This window comes from Planococcus citri, chromosome 4 (assembly GCF_950023065.1).
Source record: "Planococcus citri chromosome 4, ihPlaCitr1.1, whole genome shotgun sequence".
Classification (NCBI taxonomy): Eukaryota; Metazoa; Arthropoda; class Insecta; order Hemiptera; family Pseudococcidae; genus Planococcus; species Planococcus citri.
This window is the reverse complement of record NC_088680.1, coordinates 29,123,389-29,150,344: the sequence shown is the minus strand read 5'-3', so window position 1 is coordinate 29,150,344 and position 26,956 is coordinate 29,123,389. Positions and strand designations below refer to the sequence as shown.

General features: G+C 35.2%; 1 protein-coding gene across 1 annotated transcript in view; it reads right to left on the bottom strand.

The window, feature by feature from the left end:
• The window catches only part of Gfrl (Glial cell line-derived neurotrophic family receptor-like), a 236,029-nt gene that overhangs the window by 187,709 nt on the left and 21,364 nt on the right, over positions 1 to 26,956 (bottom strand). The gene's annotated exons all lie outside the window — the stretch shown is intronic.

Below are 26,956 nucleotides of genomic sequence, written 5' to 3'. Positions count from 1 at the left end.
TGGTGCGGCTGCTGTTTGGTGTATCGGGCGCGTTAACGAGGAGTGAAAACGATATGTCGCGAGGTTGCTTATGTGTATAGCAGACTGGAAAATTAGCCGGCCATTGTCGTTATTAGGTACATATTAGGCCAAATTAAACGAAACGTTGAACTTAACAGAAGAATGGCGTGCTTGACTTTACGCCGCCGTAAGTAAGCCAATGAGAAACATTTCATGTTTGTATCCTATTATTAAGGAATAATTTTTTAAAAGGTCCTAAAAGTTAAAGCACGTGAAATTCCTTGGCTCGAGTTGGCGGCCCGTTTGACCATTTGGGGGTGTTAAGTTCACAGTGCACATCTTTCTGTGTGGTAATGTGGTAGCTTAATGAACCTATTGTAGTGTGAGGAAGTGTGCTGATTAAGGAAAATAACACTAAGTATGATGTGGATATTCCCATGGATTATCCAGAAGGGTGAAATTCCCTGACTTTACCCAGTTTTCCTGAGAATGAACCCCCTGTTGTATTTTTTCTTCGCAAAAATAAAAAACTAGAAGGTTAAGGATAATCGACAAAAACATGTAGATAAGCACTACTCCAGCATCTCCCTCCAGATACTGTAAGGACTGAATATACAGTAATTTCTGTCACGTAGATGAGAGGTTCTGCCTTTAATCAATGTACCTACTAAATAGTTCTGTAACACGACCTCTATGGGTTTAGTTTTCTTCGACCAACGAGCTGAAAGAAAAATGTAAGATAAACCAGTCATCTAACGACTCCCTATGCGTATAATAGGTAACATCTGTGTTCCGGAGAAGAGAGATAGACTATTACCTATTCTCTTATTTATGTAAATCAAGATCAGGAGATCTATTTGTGTAAATCTGTTCCTGTGTTTGAAATATGAACTGGTTCCAGTATCCATCTAAGATGTGTTCCTGTGATCAAGTGATATATTTCATAATAATCAACTGTTCCAGTTATACAGATCAAAGTCGTTAAGATAAACTCAGGTCCATCAGTAATTACGTAATACTGTTTGGTAGGGTGGTTCAAAGAAAATAACTGAAAGAACAATAGAAAAAACTCTATGTATTGAATTTTTGAGCTTACCTCCCAGAAGTGTTCCATTTGGTTAGAAAACACTTCACAAGAAATTTCAGGTCAAAAAAAATATTTAGAGGTCGTGCAAGAGAGTTGAATGTTGAGAAGGTACAAGTGGGTCCAGCGAAAACTTTTCACAGTCTCGTTGGATCAAAGCAGTATCACACAGCATAATCCTCTCTACAATGTATGATAGGTAAGGCTAGTCTTTGGTGGGCTTTTTAAGATGTTATTAATGAAGAGGCAATGTCAATTTTTCAAATCCAAAGCTCATTGAAGGTGGAAATCAGTGTTGTGCCTTGACGCATCAAATGGAATAGTTGACATTTGCCACAGTTGACATGTCAATTATGTCAACTATGTCAAATGAATTGGCCAATCAAAATTCATTTTTAAAAAACTCCAGCCAGGCACCAGGCTATGGTTCAATATATAAAAATAAATTAGGTATTGAAATAAAAAAAAATATAAAAGTTAAATATTTTTTTGATTGCATGATCTCTTGACTTGAATTTTTAATAAATCTGGCGAATTTTCGTTGTTTTTTTACTTTTTTTAAGAAATAAATTTTTAAGTTTGACATGTCAAAAATTGTTGACATGTTTAGTTGACGGCCAACACTGGTGGAAATACAAAATATTTCAAAAGTAAAAGAAAAAGTATGAATTTGAGGTTGTATAATTCTATTCTACTTGGTAACCACCCAGTTAGGTAAAAATCTGCTCTTAAACGACATAAAAACGCGGCACGAAATTTAACGCTTCACGTCAATGCTTTTATCTGCCCATTAATCGGCACGTATTTTATTTACGCGTAAAAATCTGCCATTGATCAATATTATTGAAAAAATTTTTGGCACTAGCAGGGATCAAACTCGAGTCCCTGGATCTGTGAGTGGAATCCTTGCTACCTACTCCACCAGAGAACTTGGTAGAAGTGAATAATTATTTATATACTAAGCTAAAACACACGCGGAAAATTCCACATTTACGTGTGTTTTTCAGCAAATATGCAAATAAATACACTACGCAAATATTTTGTAGTGTATTTTTGTGGCTGATTTTTTCAACACGCAGAAATATGCCACATATAATTTAGAAGCGTAGCGGCTTTACGCGATAAAAATACGCTACAAAATATTCTTGGGGCGTGTTTATCAGCAGAAATTTTTTTCCGCTGTGCAGAAAATGTAACATCCTAAAAAGCCGCTTCAAATTACGCCCGTGAATTGAAGCGCGATTTTGAAAACTGTAAAATCTGCTGCATGGCAACAGTTTAAAGCCGCGTTGAAGTATAAAACGCTAATTAAACTGCTTTTTACCGCGTATTTATTGGCAGAAGGGCAGATTTTCACCCAACTGGGCAAAGGGGAAAAATGTGTAGGATAAATTTACAATGATATATGAATATTTCATAAGATTCAGCACGTCTTCCAAGTTGATGTTTTATTGACTATTATTAATTTTAAAGGTGTTACTTTATAAAAATTGGATTTTTCGATTTCTAAATTCCATAATTCAGGTTCAAATGAATTCTACAGCCGAAAGATCAAAATCAATACTTTGGAATGGTTGTTTAAGGTATAGTTGCACCATTCTGTGAACAAATTTGAATCAAGTTAAACCAAGTTTAAGTGATGTATCAATACAAATTTTGGTATGCTAAAAAATAGCCAACAATTTTTATTCGTATTTAAACCAAGTTTAGCGTTAAACCAAGTTTAAACCATGATGGTGCAACTAGCCCTTAAAGATCCAAGAAAAATTGGTATCACTTAATAAGTTGTGGTGGGGATGCTGCTCTCAGTATGGGTGCGCCAAATCAACCCTGTCAAGCTTCATTGTGTTTCCCTCAGCGCCGTTGTGGGAAGTATTGTGCTTATGCGCACTCGTAGCTCTCAACATTCAACGCTTGTGCACAACCTCAAAATATTATTATTTTTCAACAAAAATTTTATGGTGTCATTTTTTCATCAAAAGGAACAAAAGTAGGGGGTAAGACCTTTAGATTTCAAAAAAAATGTTACAAGAACCACTGTACTGCTTAGTATCCTTATTGCAAAATCTCATTAGTAGGTAGGTATATGAGTATTGTAGATGGACCTTCCCATATCCGTTTACCAATCCCTCCCAAGGTGATGTGTTTAATTACACTCCTTTACAACATTCAATGTCATCCCTTTCGTAATACTGTACTGGTTCAGTAATTAACTAGAGTAAATTATCTCTTATGTACAAGCTTTATTTATCAATAAACAGTTCTAAGAGTAATTGAAGGATTTCTTTATTTATAAGGTAGTCGTCTCTTGCCGAAAAATATGTATTGAGGTGGTAAGTCGCCAGATATCTAGGAAGCTCTTGAAGCTAGGTAATGCTCACTGCCCTGAAATAAGTAGGCAATTGAGCTAATGTAAGATGAAATGCACAAAGTGCAAAATATACTGTTACAATACCTACCTTTGAGCTTCAGTATTTTTTGTATTTTCCCCCTTCCACGAGTAATTTGGTAAACACAAAGCTAAGTGGTGTATTAACAAAAACAATGAGGAAGATGAACGATGATCCATCATGACATGATTAACCCAAAAAGTTTACATGCACTACATATAAGTACCTAGGTACAAAAAAAAGGTATAGATATATTGTAAAATTCTCTCAATTATGCAAAAATCTTTCATCTAGAGAGGAAGAAAAACCCCCTCGAGCTCCTACATACATACGTACGAGTAAAATAACGCGTAAAAATTTACGCGTTTAGGAACTCGCTGGCGCTAGCTGACAATGTGAAACACCATAAATCATGCACTTTTCACCCCTTTATCTATAGAATCGTTGAAATTCCGCTTCGGTTCGAGTATTTAGAGGTTCGATGCGTGGAAAAAGGTGAAATTTAAAATGTCGCTTTAGAATAAAACCTTCGCTTTTCTCTGAGAATAACAAGTCGCAATTAAAATTCCGTTAATGACACCTAATGGTGGACTTGCATGCGTAAGCACATTTCAATATAGAGGGTGCGATGTAACGTAATTCACCTTGGTACCTTTACAACGAGCTGTGTGCAGATTTTTGACCAACGACACGATACATTGACTTCGTATACTTTATTTATGACCTTTTTCTGTACATAATAAGGAAAAAAAATCGCCATCGCGAGCCCGATTTGACTTCACAAGCAATACGATTACCAGCCGAGCGAGCTTTGTTAATATTTAACGAGACGAGCTTCTCGCTTCATCCATCGAGTTGAGTAGAGTCGCTCGTAGGTCTACTATGTACTTACTACGTTCAAGACGGTTTTTTAAATTGAAATTCGCTCCGAAGGAGGAGTATTTATAGAATGACAGCTTCGTCGATGGATCAATTTAATATGTAAATTTGACTCTGACATGAATGAGGAAGTTGCCCTTTTTTTTTCGCTGCCTGCTTCTTAATCGTATTTACACCTTTAATAAATTATTACGCGATGATAAAGTACATCGCTGATGGTGTCATTTTCTACGGAGCAGTGTTTTGTACCTATATGTGTGTAATTACGTATATTTTCGTACTCCAACGACATAATCGACGAGTAGGTAGGTAATCGGAAGTAAAAATCGACGAAATGTCAAATTCAATCAACCAGTCGAAAAATTTTGCGAAATTTAGAGTGTTTATTAACGTATCGTCGATGGCGTGTAATTAACACATCGTCATCGATAATATGTCATTTATCTAGGTCCATTAGTAGGTATTCGATAATTTTGTTTTGTCACGCATGTGATTGGATTCGGATCGATTAGCTCGAAAATTGAAATCATATTTTTACCTAACAAGGGAGGCACGAAATCAAAAAATTGTAAGAAACCGAATTTTCAATCAGCTCCCTGTTTTCCCTTTCTTCTAAAAATTATTTTTTATTCCTACATTAAATTAATGAAAAAAATCAAGTAATAAAAAATTTAAAAAATTGTCGACTTTGAAATAATAAAACAATAACCTCCGTTACAATTCAGTAACACTTGATAATGTTATTTCTTGTTTTAAAAATATTGTCGAACGCGAAATAAAATGAAATGTAATTTGTCAACTTCGATGTTATTCGCGTCGCTTCGTTTGAAATTCGATAATACTCGTAAAACCCAGCCACCTTTCGAGCGTAAATCGAAAAGGAAGTTGTCATAATTTCAATTAAGACCTTCGTACCGGTGAAAATTCCAAACAATAGAAACGACGAGGACGAAGTGCGGTAAATAAAGAGAAAATTCACGCAGCTCATACTGGGGTGTTTGAAAAACACGCCTGTGACCTTGAATTTTCAACGCTGAAAATACTATCGTAAATTGAAGCGGCTGGCGCGCGGCGCGTTCTTCAATTCGAGCTCATTAAAAATTGAATTTTTTTAAAGCAGTTCGTCGATTATTTTGGAAGAAATTACAACTATGCTAAAATTATCTCGACGTTTTAGTTTGAAAACTTTTTTTCCTTAACGAATAACTTTTTAAAAGGTATATCCAAATCGTAAATAAGGTAACCATTACACGTCAAAATAGGTAGTGCGTGAAACTGCTGCCTTTATTATTTTTTTTCTTCGGCGGCAAATTCGCTTTTCTTTCCAGTCTTTTCGCAAACACGCTCGTGGAGCAAGATTTCTTAAATACGATAGGTACGTTCACACGACGATTAATTTACTTTTTGTACAAAAATGGGTTAGCTATTAAATCAATTCGATCAACGAATGCATAGGTATAGGATAGGTATAGGTATAGGTACAGGTATCGTGTATAATTAATTATAATAAAGTTGATTAAAGATGAGAAAATTCTCGGTAATCGAGCCTAGCAAAAGTTATACGCCAGTTGGTAAAAATTTAATATAAAAGTCGTTAAAATGTTCAACTTATTGATTTACATATTTATGATGTGTACTACTACGAAGCGGCCATATTGTTGATTAACATTTTTAATAGAAGTATACGACTAGTATACCTACTCGGTTTCATAAAATGCCATGCCTTACTATTTTCTGACACGCGATAAACTGATTTGTTATTCTTATACACAGAAGTTTATCCAGTGTCGCGGTCGTGGTGGTCGCGACACCCACCGACCCTTTTGCGAAAATCAACCACCGGGTACACTTTGTAATAAATTTTCAAACACCAGTTGTGTTATTTTCTCGCAAATGCCAGTGGGTAACTGCCAACTTATAGGTTGCTGTAATTTTATAATTTTTAGATAACATTTTTTTACATCTAGATACCTACATATATTTAAATAAAGGTCCAGTGAATGCATTTCAAAATATGTATGCGTAATGCACTCTTTCATGTTGTTATGATTCGATCGTTAAAAAGGTTACACAAATGTATTTAATATTCACCATACGTAGGTAATAATTTATTAATCATTTCAAAACAATAAATCCTCATAAAAGATCTTTCACGAATCAAGTATTTATCACGAGTGTTCGAAAAAATTAAAGACAAAGAGGTATACGAGTATTATAAACTTGAAATCACCTTACAAGAAACCTCTTCCAAACAGCAAATTAAAGGTCCTACAGGGTTTTAAAATTTTCAAAATATTCCAAAGTACTGCGATTGTAATTCCCATTTTCAAAAAAGGAGACCGAAATGACCCAGGAAACTACTGTAGAATTAGCCTACTAAATGCTGCTTACAAAATACTTACAAAGATGCTAGTGAGAAGAATTGAGAGCCATGCGGAGCCAATAGTATTGGAATGCCAAAATGGATTTTGAAAGGGAAGATCATGCATAGATGGGGTATATGCAACAAAGCTTCTGATGGAGAAGAGACAAGAATATAACTTAGAAACCCACATGTGCTTCGTTGATCTGGAGAAGGCGTACGATCGAGTACAAAGGAAATAGTTGTTTGAAATCCTGAGGAGAATTGAAGTGAACTAACAAATAGTACGCTTACTTAATTGAAGAAATATACACGGATAATGTAATAAGAGAAAGGTCTGGAAACATGTCGAAAGCAAAAAAGATAGGAAGAGGAGTAAGACAGGGATGCCCAATGTCATGTAGTCTGTTCAACATCTACTTTGATGACATGATTAAAGAATGGCTGAAAATTAAGCCAAAAGGGCTAGACATCAATGAAACCCACGTCAATACCCTGCTATTTGCTGATGATCAGGTGGGTCTTTGCTGACAACAAAGATGACGTCGTCAAAAACAAAAGTGATGGCCTTTGTGGGGAAAGAGCCAATACACAGTAAAATCGTTGTAAATGGACTACCAGTGGAACAAGTTAAATGCTTTAAATATCTCGGATGTGAGCTATCATATAAAGGAGAAGTCGACGCACAACTTGAGATCAATAAATTCCTGAGAGTAAGCGGTGCGATAAACCGAGCTATTCCACCAAAAAAAGTCAAAGCCAAAACTCAAATAAGAATCTACAATACACTGGCAAGACCAATGCTGCTGTATGGAAGTGAAACATGGACGATGAGGAAGGATATAAAAAGCAGAGTAACCTCAGTGGAAATGAGATTCATGCGAGCCATGGCAGTAGGTATATATGAGATGAGATAGGAAAAGGAACGAAGACATCCTAAAGGAGCTAGGCGCAGAGCCAATCATTAGACGATTGAAAGATTACAGAAAGAAATGGCGAAAACACGTTGATATAATGCCTGATGAACGGTTCCCTTGAAAAGTCACAAAATACACTCCAACTGACAGGAGGAGCAGAGGAAGACTGAAGAAAAGACTTGATGATACATCGGCGAACAATTCTTCTACAGTTTCCCAGATGGGCTGAACAGCTCACTGGGTCAAAGTTCAATGATGATGTTGATGCATGAATTGATAAAAAAAATCAAAAGATCAGTCTTTGTCACGAAAAACTTCATGTATTTCCTAATTACATCAACATTTTTTTCGTTTCAAGATTCAATTTCGATATGAGTGGAGATTATGGAGGTATAAATTTTTCAAAAAAGAAACTTTTGATCTGGAAAAAAGATTTTCAGAGTTTTAGCGCCCAATTCCACATTTTGAAATTTTGGGTCATTAAAAAAAAATGGCTCAAAAAATACACCTTTTTTACTCATGTCAAACGTGGGCGTTACAACACGTTGACAGTTGACATAACATACGACTTAAAAAGAAATATATTTTTCACAGCTGTAGCGTCCTAACATTGCGAAATTTTGAGGCAATTTTTTGAAGAAATTTGGGCTTCAGAAAGAGGAATACACTTTCTTGTGGATTTTAAAACAGTGTTTATATTGAGCTGATTTTGTATTGTTTTGTTATTGATTTTGTTTTCACAGATTTTTTTGCTTTCATATTTGGTTCAACTTTGGGGTATCTGGATCGTGAAAACAATTTTTTTTCTGCTGTTTTTAGTCTACTTTTCCGGTTTTTTTTTTTTTTTGGTTCCAGTTTTCCTTTTCAGGTTTTTTGATTTTTAGTTTTTATTTTCAGGTTTCTCGGTTCTTAATTTTCGTTCTCAGGTATTTTGATTTTCAGATTTTTTTTTTCAGTTTCCATTTTAGTTTTTAATATGTTTTTAGAGTGAATTATAGTAAGTACTTGTAACATTGGTTTCAGAGAAATACTGAAACGACTTGAAAATATGGTTCACAAATGTTGTAGCACCTCAATTTATCATTTTTTTGGGGAGGGGGAGGGGGTGAGAGATACATCAAAATTTTCATTTTGAGAGCCTCGACAGAATCGTTGGCCTGATCCATCCAAAAAGTGAAGCATGAAAATGTAAATCTTCGAGACTTACATTTTTCATCTCTTTTTTCCTGCACTCGTTCATTTTTTGAAAAATGTCGTTTCATGGATACTTTGATCATTGGTCATCGCTAAAGTCCTCCTGAACGAAACTAAGCTAGACCTGAAAAGCATGTCCTAAAACCCTGTAACCAAAATTTGAGTTACTAAAGCTCATTTTTGAATTTTTGAAAATTTTAAAAATTGAAAAAAATTGTCTTAAGGACAACTTTTAATAGGTTTCGTAAAATAAAATTTTTTGAACAAAGTGAATCAATGATAATAATTCCATTAATTCAACATCTGTTAGTTCTGGGTCATTCTGAAACCTACAGCGATGTTCGAGCTTTGTGAACGTGATGATATGGAAGCAGGCACTAAACAGTAAACAAATTAGAAATCACTTTGAACAAAAAAATTCTGTTGAAACATTTGAGAAATATTAAAATTTTGAGCTTTGCGGAAAGGGGAAGAGGAGGGTTGGCCATTGACCTAGAAATTTGTAATTTTTCCTACGCCTTGATGATGTCAATTCGATCATGATTTTTTGCTAAGTTCAACGAATTTCAAAAAAAAAAAAAAGGATTTACCCTAGTCCATAATATTGTTGATTTTGTTTCACTTCTTTGAAAGTACACTTCTTGACCTGATACTCGTTTTCATAGATCGATTAAGGTCAAACTTGGAGAGTGGGGCTTCTTTGAGCTCGATTCAACACTTGGAGGGGAAAGAGGGTCAAAGGTGAAAACTACAGAAAGGTCGTTTTCAAGAAGGGTCTCAAAAGGAGCCAGTCCTTCCCCCCCCCCAAATGACGTCCAATGTTTGCATAATGTACTACATATATGGATCTGCCACGAATGTGTCTTTTGCAGATCTCAACCTTTCTTTGATCTCTCTTCAAGGTGAAAAATGTTTATTATTAGACCATTTTTATCGTTTTTTGACCTTCGAACCGCCATGCAACTACCCCTTCTCCCTCCATTGACCTACAGGGTGTCTAACAAAATTCCCGAACAAAAAAATCATGTTTTTTATGACCTATTTTTCTCATTTTTATCGCATGAATCCCCCCCCCCCTTCCCCATAAAAAATATAAATAACTTGAAACTGCGAGGAAATCGAACAGGTTTGCAATTTTTTACAGGATCAAAAATTAGGCACTTCAGTTTTCTGATTTTTTGAACATTTTTAATTTTTTTTTAATTTTAATGGGCTTTTTAAAAAAAATTTAAGTATGTTTCGAGCAAAATTCATGATTTTATCATCACTTTCATGACCGTTAGACACCCTGTGGTCGGAAGTCCAAATTTGTCGCGTACAATAGGAATGGTGCTACAATCCCCCCTCCTATGGTTCTCATTTTGTCTGTAGATCATACATCAAACGATTTGAATACTTTCAATTTTTGACTTAACAAAATTCACTCCTCTCTTGTCCTCGTTTCATCAACACTGAGCAAAAGTTGATGGAACAGATTATTCATAAAATTCGCCACTTTTGATGTTATTTTTAAAAATCCTTATTTTGTAATGTAGTTGAAGTTGATATTTGAAAGATTTGGAAAATTAGAAAAACTTGTCTGGAAAATCGAGAAAGGCTATAGGAAAACAAATTCTCTGACAGACTGCAGGGCACCCTGTTTGCAGAAAATTAATAGCGAGTAAATAGGCAAACGCTTTTGTGGACGATGAATACGAACTAAAAAAGAATAATGACATGAGTTGCATAGGTACTTTTATATTTACTGCTGCACTCGAAAGAGAACTCTTTGTACAGCACATTTGTCTGCTTTCTACAAAATACATCGTACATAGTACATACATACGTATTGCTTCAGCTGATTTTCATAATTTCTTTGACTCGTACATCGCTCGTATCATTCAGAGAAAAAAAACATAGAAAAATGTATCCTAGCGGTACGAAAACTCTACGGATTTAAAACATTTTCTCTCGACCGAACCTTCCTTCTTCCAACTCCAACTTCCAAGTGAGGGGGAAAAACGAGAAAAAAATGGAAAAAAATTCCCACGACAGCTTCACATATGTACTAGGCCGAGATTCGCCGGAACCACACGTAATTAGGATAAACATCTCATAAAAACTTCCATCTCACTGACTTCGCATCACGATCGTTATTTTCAATTCCCTGGTGTTGCGTGAGATGTTTTCTCAGAAGGACGCCAGCGTCATGCCGACGTCGGAAAATTTAATAAAAAAAGTTGCCCCGTTTGTAACGTGGCGTGGAAATATAAAAGACATCCCTTGGCATACTCTAGATGCACAAATAGAAGGTACTAATTAGCGGACCGGAATTTTACTAAATAAAACTTTAAAATATAAATAGCCGGCAAATTAGCTGCGGAGCAGGTTTCTCGTCGCTTGTGACCGAGAAAGGTGACTTGATGAGGGGCAGCTTCAGGAGCTGTGTATTTTTTTTAAAACCAGGTATTTAAAACAGTGACGTCGCGAAGCAGATCTTATCTGTAAGGGGGAGGGGAGACAGTAAAAATTGAGATGGAATGAAAGGCACCCTTTTCGAAATGTTTTTTTTTTTCTTTTTTGGCGAAATTAATACAAAGTAAGTACGATTCCTTTAGCAGAACCATCAAAAAAGTTCTTGATAACTTTCTTTCATGAAATGAACTACTTGGATTGCTGTAAACCTACACGATATGTTCATCAATAATCTCAAAAGGCGTGAACAATCTTTGCCTATACTTTTGCTGATATTTTATAATCCCATCCGCCTTCGCAAAACAACGCGAACATCCGGTAAAAAACTCCAAAACCGTATTGAAAATTTCTTAACACAAACGAAAACTTGTAAACAATAGAGAATTGCAACGCAGCAAAAAACCAACACAAACTCGAGCATTTAATACGTGAAATTCAGGCACCGATGGCATTTAACCCTTATATTATAGTTCTAACGCTCGAGGGTAGTCACTCGAGGAAGGGAGAGGGGGCAACACGAGCCAAATAAACCATTCAAAGTGAAAATAAAATTAGACTAAATCGAAAGTAAATAACAATTTTAATACTATTGGCCAAGTTGCTAGCAAACACGAGACCTTGAAAGTTTACCAAAGATGAACGATATAGCAAAACGAAAACTTCTTGCACTATTTCCGTCGTCTTCGTCTTATGGTCGTCTTCTTCTCGCGCGAGTAGCAGTAAAATTATTCTTGAAAGTTTTTCATAAAAACTTTTACAAAAATAATTAAAATATCCCGCAGGTTTAACATTTTTAATGAAGTTGTGCATCTTTTTCAAAATAAACCACGCAAGGTTTAAACCAGCGTAAAATATAAATCTAATATTTTTAATGCACGTACCAACAAATCTGCTTTCTTTTCCGAGTTTTTATAGTTAACCGCCCCGAAGCCACTTCATCGGTAATTTTTCACCTTTTAAACGGTACGTTAGATTGTGGCAAAAACCACGGCGGTGATGGTAACGTTTTAAAAATCGTGTTTTGTTAGAGAACGCGATTTTGATATAAGATTACGATGGCTGGAGGCGATCTTGAGCGGTCAAAATTTTGGAAATTGTGTTATACAGAGGTTTTGGAGGGCATTGAATTCGTTTTTAATGGTTTTAGAATATTCGTATTTTGTATTAATGGTGACTTTATGGAAAGACGAAACTCAACATTTTTCAAAATTTTGTTTGTGAAACTTACATTAAGTTGGTGTAACCCATTGTATGAATTTCAGTGAAAGTATTCCAACTGGCACAAAAATATTTGCACCGGGTAGAAGGGAATCGAAAGAGGACCCCAAAATATACCAAAATTTCAGGCACTGAATTAATTTTTCGATTTTTGGCAAAATTTTAAAAATTTGGTCTAAAATTGGAAAAAAATCAAAATTTTAGCAAATGGACTTAGAAAGCTGAAATTTGATTTATACCCTATTTTCGACCACCCGAGTCGATTCGTGACGGTTTCCAACCGTTCTGAAGCCTCCAACAGATTTTGGGTTTCTACAGTTTTCGAAAAAACGCTGCAAATAGAGTGAAAATGAAATTTGGCACCTATAAACTCGGATTTAGCATTTGCAACCCTCTCGATCGATTTAGAAACGCATTATCAAAATTTTCAAGTCCGGCTCAAATCCAAAAATTTTTCCAGTGATTGGGAGGGGGGGGGTTTGAAAAAAAAATGCAGAAATCGTCGTTCGCGAACGTGTAAACAAAAAAAGCTGAAATTTGTTTTGTACGCTATTTTTGATCTCAGTAGTCATTTAGTAACAATTTCAAACCGTTTTGGGCCCTCCAGCGGTTTTTGACTTCTTCATTTCTTCAAAAATAATCACCAAAGAAAATTTTGGATTTGAACCAACAATAAAAAAATTTGATAATATGCCTAAATCGATCGAAAGGGTCGCAAAGATGCTAAATCCAAGTTTACAGGTGCTGAATTTCATTTTCATTCTATTTACCTACATTGTTTTTTCGAAAACTGGAGAATTCTAAAATCCGCTGGATGGCTTCAAAACAGCTCGAAACCGTCACCAATTCGCTCGTGAGGTCGAAAATAGGATATATACCAAATTTCAGCTTTCTAGGTCAATTTGATAAAATTTTGATTTTTTTTCTAATTTTGGACCTTTGAATCTTTTAAAAATTGCCAAAAATCGAAAAATGAATTTTGGCACCTGAAATTTTAGCTGGTGGTTTGTGTTCCTCCTTTAATTTCCTTTCATCTGGTTCAAAAATTCTTGTACTGGTTGAAATACTTTCCTGCTAAGTAAAAAAAAAAAAATGAAAAAAAATTTCGGAACCTGAGATTTAAAATTTTCAAAATTGGACCTCTCGCCGCACGGAGGGGTGTAGGCTATTGGTCAAAAACTTTGAAATTTTTATTCAGTATAAGGGGATTAATTTTGATTTTTTTCCCAATTTTGGACCGAATTTGAATTTTTAAAAATTCGCCAAAAATCGAAAAATGAATTTCAGCACCTGAAATTTTGGCTGGTGGTATAGTTTGGCGTTCTCTTTCAATTTACTTTCATCTGGTTCGAAAATTTTTGTACAGATTGAGATACGTTTTTGATGCGTAAAAAAAAATGAAAAAAATTTCGGACCCTGAGATTAAACATTTTCAAAATTCGCCAGATTCTACAAGTTTTCTTGCGAAAAAATTTAAGCGAATTATCTGGACATCGTAGAGACATTTAGGACACTAAGTGATTAAGTAAGAGGAAGCGAGAGATGAAAGGGAAAGGAGTTATTAAAAGCTCAAAAATTTGAAAAATCAGTACGCACATTCTCAAAAAAGTTTCAGATCTAAAAAGCAAATTTTGGAGCATTTGACACCCCCTCCCCTTTCACCAACCATTTACAAGTCTTTCATACTCCAAATCAGAGTAGATATTTACTTTTGTACATAAGCAGAAAATTCTTAAATTTGGTGAATTTTTTTAGTTACCAAAACTTTTTAAACACACAACTTCTGATGTGGTTTTTGGAGCTAATATGTTCAAAAAAAGAGGAAAATATACTGATTTTCGAAGCATTGAAACATTCGATCCCTCCTTGCCCCCTCCATTCTGTTGCAAGATTACAACCTTCATCTCAACACACAAATGTTAAGTTTTTAAGCAAGAAAAACTCCTATTCTTCGGTCAACATGAATCGGTTTAGCAATATTATGTAGGAGCAAATAAATTCTGTAAAAATTCAAAATTTCTTAACATTTCCAAAATGGTGAAATTCTCTGAGTTTTTTTGATTTTCCTAATTTTTTTTAGAGACCGGACACGTTGTTGAAAGGAACCAGTAAAAAGTAACAAATCGAATTTTCTGATTTTTGAGAATCGAAAAGCGCTCGTACAATATCAGAATAAACACTCCTCAACTTAAGTAATAAATTTGAGCGTGTTTATTTTACTTATTTAAATAAAATTTATAAAATGATATTTCTTACTTATTTTCAAACTTGAGCCCATAATTTCCAACTTTCATCTATAAAGAAAATTTGAACTCACCTGAAACAAAAAGAAATAAATGAACAAATGTGATCTGTCAGGAGAAAACCAACTTAGTGTCCAAAAAATCGATATTTTTTTTATGGTGGATATTAGTAGAACTCAGGGTGCTGAATCTGCCTGTGGTGCTAAAAAAGTTCGCGAACGATTCTTTTGACCCTAAATTTAAGGTCAAAAAAATTGAGCAACTACAAAAAAAATGAAAAAAAATTTTTTTTTTGATTTTCTCGAAATGTATGTCCGGGGGAGTCAACATACAAATTTTTGTGGATATCGGCTCACATTTGTAGGATTTAGGCCGTTTTTTTGAAATTTGAATGAGGTTCACTCTGGAAAAATCAACTCTTTTCACCTTGAACAAATTTGTTAAGAAACGTGATAAATTTAATAATAATAACTTATTCTTCAGTAATAATTCATACTCGGGTAGTTTTTGCTACATTTTTGGCAAAAAATTCAAAAAAATCGAAAAAATCGATTTTGGGAAATTTCAATTATTGGACTTGGCAACCTTGAATGGGATGATTCTGAAAAAAAAAATATCGGGTTATGTTGGCACTCATGGGGGCCAAAAGTGGTGCAAGTTTCACGGACCTCCAAATTTTAGATTGCCTGATACATAGACTCAAAACTTCAAATGCCCTTCCTGTAAAATTTACGTTTTGGACACTAGGTTGGTTTTCTCGTGACAGATCACAAATTAGTTTGTGGATTAGTAAATTTTAATGAATAATGAACATTGTCAGAGTAGATTGTTTGAGTCAGAACTAAACAAATTGCAAAAAAAAACTATTGGTAGTATACGGTTCATTATGCAATGTGCACTCGCCATAAACAAAAAACCCACCCTCGTATATTTTTGTACAAGCATTTTTAACCATTCGTCGTTTTTCATGCATCACACACAATAAATGTGTTGTAATTATCTACCACAATTTCTACATTCACCGTATCATTGTGTGACTGCCAATCGAAACTTGTACCATACATATACAGACCAAAGATAAGACTTCACATAACTATGCCACGAGCCATAGAAAGCTTTCATTCGATAAATTTATAATTTATGAGTAAATATCAGGCAGGTATACAACTCGCAGGTCTTTAAAATACTTCACGAATACATGTAGCTATATTTTCAAATACGAAAACGTGTGTTTGATTAAACAAAACATTAAACACATACCGTCATTATAGCAAACAATTCTCCGTGAAATAAAATATCTATTATCATTTTTTTATTCTAGTTTTCTCAACTTTTCAAAAAAAAAAAAACACACACGCAGAACGAAAAAAAAATAAACCTCGATTCGTTAAAATTGACCAAAAATCGTATACACAACAAGTGTCAAATTATATCGAAATATCAAAAGTTTGATGGCACACGAGTCATAAAAAAAAAAATAAAAATACCAAGGCACGTGAAGTGGTAAGCCTTCGTTATCGTTACTTTAAATTCATCTTTTAAAGAATAGACATAAAAACAGTGAAAACACGAATCCGTTAAATAATTACACGGTTTTATTTCTCGATGTGTAGGTAAATTATGCATTTTCAATTCGGCGAAAAAAAGCAAGAAAATTTAACGACGAAAAAAACGGATCATTAATTTTCGAGTAACGGTTAAAAATTCATATATCAAAGGGAGCATATGCACGAGCATTACACTTCACAATATCAATATGTATTCGCGCCGCGTAGCTGAACACTTATCAAAATGAGGATGTTGCGCTATCAATTTTGAATTGATGGGGCAATAACCGAGCTATTTACCCGAGTGCGGTACTTTTGCGCGGTATTTTAATGAGTTTAGTAACTTTTTGCTCTTCGTGGTACTCGCTGAGATGGCGTGTTAATTAAAAATCCGACAGTGAGAGGAAATGAGGTTGAGCTGATTGAGTTCTTTGTACTCGTATAGAAAAATCAAAGTTTGCTCGTACTAAAAAGGGTATTCCCAGGTAAAATAGATGAAAGGGCCCTGATCCTAGATTTACAAAAATTTGATGGATTGTTGAGTACCTCCAAAAAAATTCACAATAGAGGGAAAGCTCACTTTTTCATGAAGAGGGGATTATTTAGAAAAATTCCGACGCAGAATCAAATAATTTTCATAAATTGAGCCCTTTTTTGATTTTTTTTGATTTTTTTCAACGGAGGGGGAGGGGGTGGCAACCTGTACTGTTTTTTTTTGCAGTTGGAGAAAAATAAAAAATAGGGAATTATTTTTTCACCCGAGGTAACAACCTTGGGGGATGGGAGATGAACAATTCCAACTTTTAAAAATAAGGTACGCCTTATAAATTGTACTATAAACATATCAAATTATCACCCCCCCCCCCACCAGCAGTATTTCACTTCCTGTTTCTTTTCTTTATTGTACAATTAAATCACTCGATCATTCCTTAATTTTAAAATCCCAATCCTCCAAATTTTCGTAACCATCCACCCAGATTTTCTCCAATACCGCACACAACTCGTAAAAAAACACTTCTACCTTGGTATACGCGAGTAGCTCGAATAATGGAAAAACATATCACCCTAACCAGAGGCTCGAGCTAACGGCGGCGACGTGAGAGGCGAATTATTTAAAACCGACCGAGAAAAGTATCAAGCGAGATTAATTCGCGAATCCGAATTGTATCTTTTTTGATTAAATAGAAGGAAGCGAGCTCCAAACACCACCATTGCCGACTCCAACCTCCAACGTGGCTGGTTGGTTTGACCTTTGTATGCGGCCGCCGCCATCGCCGCACCGAGCGCTTAAGTAAATAAAAAGGGTACCCCGTTTGTTCCCTTAAAAAGCGTGTTTTTCGGCTTTGAAAAGGCGTTATTCCAGGATCGCGCGAAAACCCCGAAATGATGAAAAGAATTGGCCGCAACTGGCAACTTACGCCCCCTAAATCCCCTCGCTATACTCCGAATACGCAGAGCTTGATACGGAATCCGACGCGACCCTTGCCGCAAGTATGCTATACGCATTAATCGTATCGAAAAAGAGAGATTCGTCGAATAATTTGGCTCGTTTGAAGGAAACCAGCTGCGTTAAATGAACGCCACTCGCTCGTATATTTTCCACAGTGTATCGAAAAAACATCGCCGCAGAGCGTACTTCATCTTCGCCTACTTTAATTTTTCACCTTCGATACACGACTCCGGATACCACACCACTATACTCGTACGCTATGGTGCTACTATGTGTTTTTTCAACTTTCCCAACACCATGAAATTTATACAGGTGACCATCGTAAAAGTAAATTTTATCTCGGATGTAATATCATATAATACGTAATCCGCTCCTATGTATACCCCCATGTTACACGGTATCTATCCACCTAGCACCTTTCCTGCTACCAACTATCCACTACCTACCTATTCTGTTATTCTTCATTTTTTTTTCCTACAGCTCTGTATAGGTACCTTTTTACACGACCTTATCGGCCGAGATATTTACAAAATCATAAAATTTTTACCGCTCTACACTCTGTACACGTAAAAGTGAAAACATATTGGATTTTCGCATGATCTGAACATTTTAGTGTACTGTGCCTACTGCCTATATACAGGTAGCCTACACATACGTTCTTCGCGAGTGCTACGATTCCCTCCTGCTTTCGTTATTATGGCGATAATCTAAGCCCCCTGGCCGTGTTTCAATCGTCGTTGTACACCGTAGGTATACCAATTTTCTGTATTAAATAAGTAATGAAACGACATTTTTATACGCTAATTTAAAAACAATTTTAATAAATATTTTTCACCCGATGTCACGCCATTTTATACCTACACCAATTGCTAATGCAGTAGGAAATTGAGACTAATTTGCGCATGGGTCATATCAGACTATTTTTTTGTGTCACTAAGCCAAGGTCTTGAGAAATCAAGAGTGGAACGAAGATCTGCCAAAGGTTATTCCCAGGTAAAATTAGCGAAATGGTCTTGTTCTCAGATTCGGAAAATTATGATGGATTATTCTTGGATACTTCCAAAAAAATCTTAGTTATCAAAAAAAAAAAAGTTTTTTTGCCAAAATAAATAAAAATCACTTATTGTAGCCTATACAAACTTCTGCTTTTAGCCAAAATTTTCAAAACTCCTGCTTTTTGTCAAAATTGTCAGCAAGTCCTACTTTTTTGACAAAATGTTGTGGGCAAGGACCTTTTTTTGACAAGTTATCCAAAAAATTCTGCTTTAAGCGAAAATGGTCAATAAAATTTTGTCGTTAGCCGAAATAGTCTGAAAGTAAAGCTTTTGCAAAAATTGTCAAAAAAGTTTTACGTTTGTCAGAATTTGTCTAAAAATTTATGTTTTTTCCATTTTTAAACAATCTTCGTAGGTAATTTTATATTTTTCCTCTCGATTTCCTTTTCTATTAATTTCTTCTACCTAGTTCCTTCTCTTTAAAAATAGAAAAATTCTGGCCCAAAAAAATGTGAAGATTCGTTTAGAAATTATAAAAAAAACGTGGGCAAATTTCAAAATTTAGGCTTAACGTAAAGCATTAGGGAACCCATTCAGAATATTTAGTATGAGTAAAGGGCCTTCAAAAATGTTTAAAAAATGATTTTTCAAAGGATTTGTCCCTCCTTGATAGGTCAATTTTGATCGAAAATTGTTTTCCTCAAGCTGTCAAGCCAAATTTGGATCAAGTTGGTCAATTTTTTTATGGTTTGTAATTTCCATTGAAAAATATAAATTGTAAAATTTACCATTCGGACATTTTTGGAATCACTTTTTTTCATTCATTTTCATGAGATGTTGACCTCATTTTTTTTAAAAATCACGCATAAATTACCTCTTGATTTTGGGAGAATAATCTGATTTTGAACCAATCCGTGATTTAGAACGAATTTTAGATGACTTTTTATTTGTAGTACAATTTTGGGATTTTTTCAAAGTTTTTGAATCCTGGTGAGATTTGTTGAAAACGTGTTAGTCGGGGGGCCCGCATAAGGATCACTGCAACCCATGCCGATCATCGGGGGCAACTTTTTTCCAAAAAGGGGAGTCCTGAGGAACATTTCTAGCCCTTCTGCTCAAAAAAAAAGTGGCCCTACTTACAAAATGGCGGCCATTTTGAATGGCAGTTCAGCCAAACACTTGCATGAAATCTTTCAAACCGTACAAACGTAGATCGAAAGATCAGGCAAAAATTCATCACCTGTCAAAATTTCAAGTGCTAAAGTGCCTTTTTCGATTTTTGGTGAATTTTTTAAAATCAAATTTAGGCCAAATACAAAGATGAGGGGAAAAAATCAAAATTTTACCAAATTCACCAAGAAAGCTGAAATTTGGGATATACCCTATTTTCGAAATGCCAAATCAATTGGAAACCGTTTCAACCCGTTTTGAGCAGTTCTGGAGCCTCCAGCAGATTTTTGAAACTCGAAATTCCCAAAAAATTTCATCAAACGGAGACGGAAAGCCGAAATTTACTCTGCAAACTAATTTCACTACGTTTTACGAAGTCAACTGCAGATGAATTTCAAGTCGTTTTGAAGCCTACAGCGACTTTTTGAAAATTACTGGAGCCTCCAGTAGATTTTTGAAACTTTAAATTTCTCCAAAATCTCATCAAACGGAGATGGAAAGCCGAAATTTACTTTGCAAACTAATTTCAATACGACACAAAGTCGACTACATGGTGGTTTCAAATAGTTTTGAAGCTTCTAGCTACTTTTTAAATTTCAATTTTCCAAAAAACGCCATACAACCTTTCAAAAAGTCTCTGGAGGCTCCAAAACGACTTGAAATCCGCCAGCAGTAGACTTCGTAGCGTATTGAAATTAGTTTGCAGAATGAATTTCGGCTTTCCGTCTCCGTTTGATGAAATTTTGTGGGAATTTCGAGTTTCAAAAATCTGTTGGAGGCTCCAGAACTGCTCGAAACGGGTTGAAACAGTTTCCAATCGATTTGGCACGTCCAAAATAAGGTATATCCCAAATTTCAGCTTTCTTGGTCAATTTGGTAAAATTTTGATTTTTTCCCTCATCTTTGGCCTAAATTTGATTTCAGAAAATTCACCAAAAATCGAAAAAGGCACTTTAGCACTTGAAATTTTGACAGATGATCTTTCGATCTACATTTGTACAGTTTAAAAGATTTTGTGCCAGTCTTTGGCTGGCCTGTGAATCAAAATGGCTCCCATTTTGTAAGTAGAACCACTTTTTTTTTTTTTTTTTTTTGAGGACAAGGGCTAGAAATGTTCCTCAGGACTCCCCTACAGGTGATCCTTATGCGGGGCCCCCAACTATGTGTATTGTGTACATTACGTTTTGATTTTGAAAAAGATTTTGTTGACATTTTTGGAAATTGAAATCGTAATTTGTATTTTTTACAATTACTGATTTTGAGTTGGACTTCTGAGCAAGTTTTGGATAATTTGCCCATTCTTGGTAACTTGTTGTAAGTTTGACTTGTGATATTTTCGGTTTGAAGGATTTTTTTCACCAAGAATTGTGAAAACGTGTTTAAATTAAAATGAATGTGAGAATTGTAACTGATTTGTTCTGATCTCAATTTGAATTTTTTTGGTATTTTCTTATTCACAGAGCTTACGATTATAATCCTTGCCAAATTCAGTAGATGAGCGTTTTGACAACCTTTTAAACACGTTTTTCAGTGTGAAATTTGACGCTCAATATTTTTTGTTCATTTTTCGCATACTTCGCACAATTTTTCAAAAAAAAACCGCGAAAGACGCGTATTTTTCGTTTTTTTTTTTTTTTGCAAATACGAGCCTTTTGCAGACAAAATTTAAATTTTATGGATTGGTTATAAATTGGTGTTTAATCATGATAATATGTACCTTAGACCCTGCAGAGTGCAGATTCGATGTTGAGAGCATATCTTTAGAGGGAATGGGCCCAGCTGCATTCTTGTTTATTGGGAGGAGGAGGGGGGGGTGCATTCCTCGTATCGTAACTCGAAAACAGGTCTTCAAACATCGTAGAAATTTCATTATCGCGCTTAAAATTCTGAAAGAAATTTTCCAACGCGATAATTATCACCGCTGGAATTGAATTTAATCTGTGAAAATTCTTATCCGATGCTAGGCAGCTCTGCCTTGTAACCGTATCTGTTTGAAAATCAAAAGACATTCCACACTGGAAGATCTTTTTTCAAACTGACGTGAATTTAATTTAGGTCATTAATTTACTTCATTTTCCGTGTAGGAAGTTCGACTAAAGCTAAGGTAGGTAACTATAAGCTCGTTGGTACTTATTCATAATCTACGTCAACTCTTAAATGGATACTGTGTAAGTCAGCTCAAAGAGAACAAATTTTCAACATTTTTTCTCTTCTTTTTTTCTCATCTGCGAGAGATATTACATTTCCAATGTCATCATCCGGTATAATAAAATGAAGGAAAAAAATAAAATCCACTAACCACTCGACAAATACCTACCTTTGGTATGATGTACACTAGTTGGCTTTTGAGAGAGAGAGCGAGAAAAAGGAAAAAAGTCAAAAAAAAAAAAAAAACTCGACTCGTTTCGCAACGTAACAATGAATACCTAATCAATAATTAAACCGTAGGATTTGTTTTTTCAAGTGAAAAACGCTAAAAGATGTTGTGATAGAATACAGCACTTAAAAAAATCTTGCCCCGCTGTCTCATTAATTGTGCTTAGATATCTTTTTGTACGACACAGTCACGTTAAAACACTTAAATATTTCTATTCCGTTTTTGTCGCTCATGCTGTCGCGAGAGGTTTATACAATTGCTGTGTGTGAAAGTGCCCGTTTCACGATCTTTGCTTTCCCTTCTACCTTTTCCTTTTACCATTAATTGAATTTTTTTTTTCTTTTACGGGTTTACCGTGGGATAAAGTAGCCTCTCTCTTTGTAGTACCTTCGGAGAGTTGAGAAATTTGGTCTCTTGTATTACACGAAATTTCCTTTTATCGTATAAATTCCTCGTTACCAGAGATGACCCCGATTCGGTCATGTTTTTTAACCCGATGACCTAGCTTTTGGGTGATTTTTTTTTACATCGGGAATTTTTATTTATGAATATTAAATAGTTTTGCATTACCATAATAAGCGGAATTTATATTCCGAACGATGTGAAAAAAAATGGAGAAAAACATGCCTACGAGAAAAAAACGCGTCAACGTGAAATTCTTAATCGTATTTAAAATTAACGAGGAAGTATTAAAAAGAAATTAATTACGTAAAATCGAATGATACTTGGTAAACGCGAGGAAAATAGCGTAAAAATAGATCGCGTAATTGTAATTAGATTTTTTTCCGTGTTTTAAACACAGACGACTTATTTTTCTCGATTTAAGGGATGTAAAAAAAAATACGATTTTCAAGTTTTCCTCTGATATAGTTACCCATCCACTTGGTTTTTAGTCGAATTTTCTGTTCGAGATGACGATTTATGACAAATGATGGTTTGGAAATTATTTTATTTTTTTTTGAATATTGATTAAAAAAAAGAACCTTCGCCCCGATGTAGTTATTCTCTAAAAAATAAAAATGATCTGAATTTTTTGATACCAGAAGTCTAATTTTCAGCCATTTAGGGTGCTCGAAGTTGAAAAATTTTGTGAATTCAGATGGAAAGTTTTCCCTTATCAGTTTCTTTACGTATCAAATTTTTGACAAAGTTACCAGCGCCTTATAACTTGGCCACTGCCAAAAATTAACACCGAGTTTTAAAACATCAACCGATGGTATAAATTTTCCAGGCCATTGTTTCCGCAAAGTTGATTTGTTTTCGTTAATTTCATAATTCATGCGAAAGAATGGCAGCACTCGATAAAGTTGCGTCAATTATTCCATTGTTCACTTGATTGAAGCACACGACGGATAGCAATTTTGTTGTAAAAAATTAAGAGCTGCCCGATAATGTCAATCAAGCTGCACTTGCGCGGCCTGATTATACACCATTAGATATTTTGTTTTTTGCGAATTTCCTCTCTAATACTCTGTAATGAAATGTTGGACGCGCGATGACGTATTTCATAAAACATCGTAAAATTTTACTATAATTTCCGTGTACTGTACTCGTACGTTTGAATACGTATATGACGGGGACAAAAATCCATGAAATTTTAATTTTGCGAAACCATTGACGTAGCAGTTTGAAACAGGACTGGAAAATTTTGAACTACGTTTATTTTATAGCATGCGACAAGTTGACAAACTTATTTGGAATATTACTACAAGTACGAGTAGATGTCTACTGGTACAAGTGTGAGAAAACAATCATCAAATCGATGATGGATTTTGAACTAGATAAGTACATAGCCCATACTAGATAATATGTAGATGTAGCAAGTTCACTTACGAATTAAAGTACGTATATGGTGTGGCTAGCTGCTCGTAGTACGTCTAAGTATGAACCATGGTGTATTCTCCTAACATGCGGTTTCGCTTCTAAGACTGTGTGAAATTAATTATCCTAATGAAAATTACATTTGATTTCACACCCGTGTGCTCTTCGACCACAGACGAGAGAGAAACTTATTTGCTAAAACTTGCCGACTGTGTAAGGAAATTTAATTACATCTATGTACTCACGCTCTGGCCATAAAGGTTGAAACCTTTTCATCAATCGAACCTCGTAAAAATCAACCCACCGATAATAATCTGATTTTCTATAACGTTTTTTCGTTCGTACAAATAATATGCATTTTCATTAGAAATGAAATGGAGCTATTGGAGGTCTTGGTTCTTGAACTTCCACTCATTATTTTTGGCGAATTTTTAATACATACTTTCTGTAGAAAAGTAATACTCAATCACATATGTACTTAGCAAAATTATCTAAATGAAAAATTATATGAAACCTAAATCTACTACATGTCACAATAATTGAATTGATTGATTGGATAAATGAGCTATCGCGATTATCGTGATACAACAATCTACAGGTGGCTGACATAGATTTTTAACAAAAATTTTCTATCTGCTCCCCAGGCAGTATGGCTGAGTTTTTTAAGTAGGTTTATAGCGTTGTTTGATCTTTGCTTAATGGTGTTGAGGTATAGTTTCCAATTCAATTTTTTGTCAAAATGTAAGCCGAGGAATTTATGGTGCTGGACATTTTTGAGTTGAGTCCCATATACAGGGGTCGGCGTAAGTTAGTATTCCGATTTGTACAAACAAAAATTTTTTAACACAAAAAGTAATTTTTTTCTGTAGTGACATAGTGGGTAACGAAACTATTATTACCAAGGTGTTGGTGGGACTTCTACGAACACAACGCACTACTTACATGACCCTCTATCTACTAATTACACACAACAGGGTGTTAAAGAAAACTCATCAGTTTTCGAATGCGAATACTAACTTACGCCGACCCCTGTATGTAGTTGCAGATTTACATCAGGGAATGTTCCTCTTTTATGATGGAAATTTATGACCACTGTTTTATCAGCAGAGAAACGGAGACCTTTGCTAGCGATCCACTTTTGAAGACAATTTATGGATATCTGGAGTATGGGCTGAATTTGATTTATGAAGGAACCTCTACGGTACATATAGAGATCATCTGCAAACAATGAGTAGTCCACTAGTTTTTTAATTTGCTGTTGGATATCGTTTAGTGCTACTATAAATGCAGGAGGGCTAGCAACTCTGCCTCATCTCTGCCTTGAGGTGTACCTATTTCTTGATTAAAGCAGCTAGAAAGTACTGATCCAATTCGAATTCTAAATATGCGATTGCTGACAAAGGCATTAATGAAAAGAGGTACATAGATTTCCTATGAAATGAAGGTTGTGCAAGGCCTTCATAATTGTCTTCTTTGGTATCCGATCACAGGCTTTCTCTACATCAAAGAAAACACACAGAGTGAATTCATCCATGATTTCCTGCTGAAGTTTGAGTAAGTGGTCCAGAGTAGAACAATTGTTTCTAAAACCACACTGCTTTCTATCAAGAAGGCCAAGTTCTTCCAAGTAATTCATACTAGTCTTTCAATTATCTTGCACAGTACAGAAGTTAATGCAATAGAATGGTAGCTGCTGGGATCAAGTGGTGATTTTCTAGGTTTTAGTATTGGAACAACATAGGACTGCAGCCAATTTACTGAAATTTTGTGAGGTCTCCAGATTTTATTGTAAAGATTCAGGATGATTTTGAGATTTTTAGAATTTATGTGTTTCAACAGCATGAATATACATAGTCTGGACCAGGTGATGAGTTCTTTGTAATTTTAACAGCATTTTTCAACTCTGCCAGAGTAAAGTCATTATTACGAGGATCATTCAATAAGTAAGTTTCCCTATGTTGGGAAACATTGAAAAAATCATCAAAACGGTTTGGGAAAAAAATATGATACAATTGAGGAAATTTCCAATTTTTCTATGCAATCGCCGTTGCATTCCAAGCATTTGCTGTACTGGTACAGCAGCTTTTCTGTCCCCGCATGGTAGGGTTCTGTCACCAACTTCTCGGAAGTAGTTGCATGACGATCTTGAGTTGCATTGTGTTTTTGAATCATTCCCCTTCAAATTTGACCTCCACGTGGCAGAAAAAGTGGAAATCCGATATGGTGAGATCTGGCGAATATGTAGGACTTGGAAAAACTTCTCAATTTAATTTTTTGAGGAGGTCTTGAGTGGCACAAGCAGTATGAGGAGCTGTTTTGGCACCCATCTGGCACAAATCTCACACATTTCAAGCTGATTGTGGATTTTAGTGTGACTCCAGCCTACAGACATATCAATTAAATGTTCATCATTCAATATCCCTTGGATATCACCCACAGTGACTCAACAATTCTCATTGAGGATAGCACAAAAGTAATCAAGTTGTTATTGATGGAGTCAGATGGGCAGCCAGAGAGCTTCAAATCATGCCCTTCCTTTCTCCCCTCCTGGAAGAGTTTCACCCATTGGTGAATCATCTGGACGCTCCCAACATGTTTAGCATACACCCCTTTAACATTTCTGTGAATTTTTCACCGCATTTTTACCAAGAGTGCACGATAAACGGACTGAACCTTGCACTTCACACTTGTCACACATTGTAGTGGTAGGTTGATGGTTTATGTACCACAGCTTCCGTCATAATGAAGCTACCAAGTTGAAATTTTTACAGTAGTGCCAAAACATCCTCAGAAACATCCCCCCGCAAACAGAACGAATTTAGAATTATTAGTTTCTGAGAAAAAAATAGGGAAAC